The sequence below is a fragment of the Lolium rigidum genome, chromosome 4 (assembly GCF_022539505.1).
Source record: "Lolium rigidum isolate FL_2022 chromosome 4, APGP_CSIRO_Lrig_0.1, whole genome shotgun sequence".
NCBI lineage: Eukaryota > Viridiplantae > Streptophyta > Magnoliopsida > Poales > Poaceae > Lolium > Lolium rigidum.
In genome coordinates, this window is record NC_061511.1 from 30,492,066 (window position 1) to 30,496,867 (window position 4,802).

Consider the following 4,802-nt stretch of genomic DNA (forward strand, 5'->3'; position numbering starts at 1 on the left):
AGCAGTCTCTACCTCGAGCCCCACCCCGCCTTCTCTCTCTCTCTCAAATTGTCTTGTTCTTTGTTCTCAGCTCGCCGCCGTCGTTTTTCCCCACCCCTGCTTTCCGATGCCCCCGGCTGCGCCGGCGTAGAACACGATGGAGCACGGCGTACAAGCCTCCATGGTGCCGAGCCGCGCGGCTAGGATAGCATGCAGCGGCGGCGTCGATTTTGTGCCCGTCGGTCGGTGGCGTCATCTTCTGACATGGCGCCATAGGCTTCAGCTGGCCGCCACTGCTGGAAAAGTAGTACGAGGAGGAGGGGGGAGGGTACGAGTCTCCTGCAACCGACGGATTTCTCCGTCCCCCGGAATATTCCCGCATCGAGGGGATGGACCCAAGTGGTGGCGAACAACAAGGGGTGCAGCGCATCCATGGATAGGGTGACGCCGAAGGATTCTGTCGCCGCTGCCCCTACACCAGGCGCCGGCTCCTCCCTCCCCACCGGTGTAGGCCACCTCGTCGGCAGCTCCGTCCTCACCGGCTCAGCCGCCTAGACGAGATAAGGTGCTTCTGGCCTCCCCTCCTCCTCTCCCTCTCCCGTCACATTTTCTATGCCTTCCAGTACAATTCCCTTTCCTATTCATGCACAAATTATATTGTTCTTAATTTCAGTTATTTGGTTGCATAGCTCATTGTTTTTACTTGTTGACAGTGGGATTGGTCGGCTACCTATCGATTGTTCGTGGTTTTTGATTGCTCTGGTTTTACCCCCAAAAAGTGTAATGCTCTTTTATTTTGATTTTCGAATTGTGTTTGATGCAAACGTGAGTTTTACTCGTACAGGGAACAAGTTGAGAGAAGACTTCTTACAATATTGGTGAAGAACAAGGTGATCTTTTCTTCTTCTGGTATTTTCTTGTCATCCAGATTCTGGTCTTGTTGTTTCCTCGAGTCACGAGAAGTGCACACATAGGAAATATGAGAAGAGGTAGAAGCTACAATAGAACATTTATGAAGAAGAGGCCGAAGGTTTCATATTAGCTTCTTCCTTTGCATAATAAACCATAGTAAGTTCCTTTCATAGATCATGTTGTAGTTTACCCATCACCCCAAAAGAATGTGACATCAACTGCAGAATTGTGCCATTCATATTTAATCTTCAGTAGAGTATCAATCATCCAAGATGCATTTTATGGACTTAGGTTGAACATTTTTTTTGGTTACTGGATATGTTCCATAGTAGCAATTGGATGTGTTCATATATTACTATCCTATTACCCAATAAGTATGTTTATGCTTGATTTGTACGCATTCTGTTAATTCTCATGATTATTTTAATTTATCTTTGAGAGCAGAAAGTAATTATTGATACAGAAGTACAATATTTGTTCCCCTTTTGCTGTTTTGCACTCTGGAGCAAAATATATGGGGGGAGTCCTCATGAGCATTTTCTACTTTCTAAGATTTGGGCGAATGTAAAAGCAAAGAATCAAAGATGTTCATCTATCTGAACGTCACCTTACTTTGATGCTCTGATCTCAAGGTACAATGGAAATACGTCCCCTATCACCCTTCCATTTTTCTTTGATTCATATCTGCAACCCTTGCTTTCTGTTGGCTTGGTCTGAGACCTGCTTGATATTGCCCATGTCAGGAAGTATTGTGCATTGGTGGTGGTCTGCTATCAAAACCAAAGTGGCATGCATGTAGAAATAGGTATCGAGAATATTATTCCTCCCCTGCAAATGTACCAACATCTAGATTTACCAACATGTCTATTTATTAACCAATTGTTTGAACAATTTTCCCAAATTACAACAATGCATATGTGTTTGTGTCTATCCGACATTACATTACCTACATGAACTTCAATTTAATTTATGCTCCAGATTTCGAATGGATTGCCCTTGTTGTATAAATTGCTTTCATTTCAGTGCATCTGCTGGGATATGTACAACAATCGAGCGAACATTGAGCCAACCATTGACACATAAAGCATCTTTTGTGTGCATCGGCCGGTGTTTGTGTTGCTTCTGAATTTTTTTCATGTGTGCATCTTTTGTCTATATAAATTGTAAAGCACGTGTAGGTGTTTGGTCCATCTTTCCATACGAACTTCTTTCATATAAGAATCATGGTCTATGTAAACTACATAAGCCGATGTCTGGTATTTCATGGGATCCAAAACTGAATGCAAGTGTATGTTCTGTTCACGAACTCTTTCCGACAGTTCGGGTAGGCTAACATATGGGCAGTTTTGTGTAGAGGGGAAATCGGAACTTGATTAAAATGCAGATTGATAGCTTTCCATGTGCCAAAGAAAAAAGTGATGCCTTGCCGTTGTGCTATGAAGGTGAGCGATTGGATCGCCACTTTCCGGCGAGGAGGCGCCCCATGGGGCGCCTCAACCACTAGTACCAAAAAAATGAGAAAAAATAGGAGAGTTACTTGTGAGTAAAGGCAATAACCACTATGTATAGAAATAACACATGCTGCTGCGCATAAATCTATGCATAGAAAAACAAGATTCCTGGTTAATCCATATTCAGATAAGGAAAAGCCAAATTTCTTTCGTTTTTTGTAGCATGAAGAGATAAGGATAACTGTATAAATGGAAAGTTTATTTATCAACAATCAAATAATTAGCATGTTAAAATAGGTTTAAAAAAGCAACCAGTCTCAGATATTGCTTCCTCAAAACATTAAGAAAATATCCTCCCTGGAAGTAGATGCCAGCATAGCACATATATATATACCAAAACGATAGAAGTTAATGAAAATAATAATAAAGATCACCATAAACTGAAAACCACAATAATCTTTTCATCAATGAACAGTAATGCCGTATCTAATATCGTCACTAAACCATTTGTCGATGGATGGTTCTCTGTGAACATACAAGCACCACTAAAAATTTTGAAGTTAATATTGATTTAATTTATAGAAGATAAAACGATCGGGCTAACAATAAGTGGGCATTTTGGCATACCAAATGAAGTGCTAGTAAGGTTAATCTTGAGAGGGCAACGTGGCACGGAAAGGGCTGGGCGCTGGCCTTGCTTCTGGGCGCAGGCAATCAAAGTACCGCACGGCATACAGTTAGAATATGGCTCTTATATGTGTAAAGGGAGTTAAATACAAAAGTCGGGTTACTCTAATTGCGAGTTACCTGAGCAGAGGGAGTAGAATATTAGACAATGTTATATGAGCTTTGTACTGACAAATGCATGAAATTTGATTTTCCTAAGTATCCTTGATGAAGGTAGACCAGTATTTTGTATGATTAACACCTATCGCATCCTTGGACTATGGGTCCATAGCAGTAGCTAGATGGTTGTCTTCTCCTCATTGTGCCATCATGTTAGATCTTGTGAGCTGCCTATCATGATCAAGATCATCTATTTGTAATGATATATGTTGTGTTTGTTGGGATCCGATGAATATGGAATACTATGTCAAGTTGATTATCAATCTATCATATATGTGTTGTTTATGATCTTGCATGCTCTCCGTTGCTAGTAGAGGTTCTGGCCAAGTTGATACTTGTAACTCCAAGAGGGGGTATTTATGATCGATAGTGGGTTCATGCCTCCATTGAATCTGGGACAGTGACAGAAAGTTCTAAGGTTGTGGATGTGCTGTTGCCACTAGGGATAAAACATCAATGCTTTGTCTAAGGATATTTGTGTTGATTACATTACGCACCATACTTAATGCAATTGTCTCGTTGTTTGCAACTTAATACTGGAAGGGGTGCGGATGCTAACCCGAAGGTGGACTTTTTAGGCATAGATGCATGCTGGATAGCGGTCTATGTACTTTGTCGTAATGCCCTAATTAAATCTCATAGTAGTCATCATGATATGTATGTGCATTGTTATGTCCTCTCTATTTGTCAATTGCCCAACTGTAATTTATTCACCCAACATGCTATTTCTTATTGGAGAGACAGCACTAGTGAACTGTGGACCCCGGTCCATTCTTTTACATCTGAATAAAATCTACTGCAAACATTGTTCTTTACTGTTCTTCTCAAACAAACATCATCTTCCACATTATACATTTAATCCTTTGTTTATAGCAAGCCGGTGAGATTGACAACGTGCAGGTTCAACGTTTGCGCCGGAATCCTTGGTGTTGCGCCGCACTACACTCCTCCTCCAACAACCTTCACGTGATCCTTGACTCCTACTGGTTCGATAACCTTGGTTTCTTACTGAGGGAAAACTTTCTGCTGTACGCATCACACCTTCCTCTTGGGGTTCCCAACGGACGTGTGCTTCACGCATATCACTTCTTCACAGCGGGGGCAGCCAGGGCCCTACTATGATGATAGATCACACAATTGGGGCCCAGGCCCTAACTATCCCGGTTACTATCTTCACCCCAAGCTTGGGGGAGTATGTTTCCTTCACCACTTCTCCATTGTGTAGTATCATGCTAGTTTTATTTATGTTTTGTTGCATTGCAGTTTTTGTTTAGTTCACCATTTGAAAAACCCAAAAAGATTTCCGTTTTCTAGATTTTGCTGTTTTGTTTTCTTTCAAACAAAAACCAAAAAGATTTCTTTTGTTTCTTTTGCATACTTGCTGCATCTTTGTTTTGTTTACAACTTCAAAACATCAAAAACACAAAATGGTTTTCGTTTTTCTTCCAAAAGAGAAAAAAAGAGTTGCAGATTTCTGCATGCTGGTCATTGTCGGGAAACCTGAAGGTCGGGGCTAGACAAACCCAGATTCACATCTGGCGTAAGCCTAACCTAGATCTCTAGGGCCTATAGGGTGAGAATCGGTAACACAACAGTGACTCTACGACTGAAAGC

At 41.5% G+C, this 4,802-nt stretch overlaps 1 long non-coding RNA gene across 1 annotated transcript; it reads left to right on the forward strand.

The window, feature by feature from the left end:
• Positions 1-210: 210 nt before the first annotated feature.
• On the forward strand, positions 211-2,191 carry LOC124708597. The gene is made up of 3 exons (XR_007005215.1): positions 211-888; positions 1,336-1,523; positions 1,635-2,191. It is a non-coding gene; the product is annotated as an uncharacterized LOC124708597 (long non-coding RNA).
• The last annotated feature ends 2,611 nt before the right edge of the window (positions 2,192-4,802 follow it).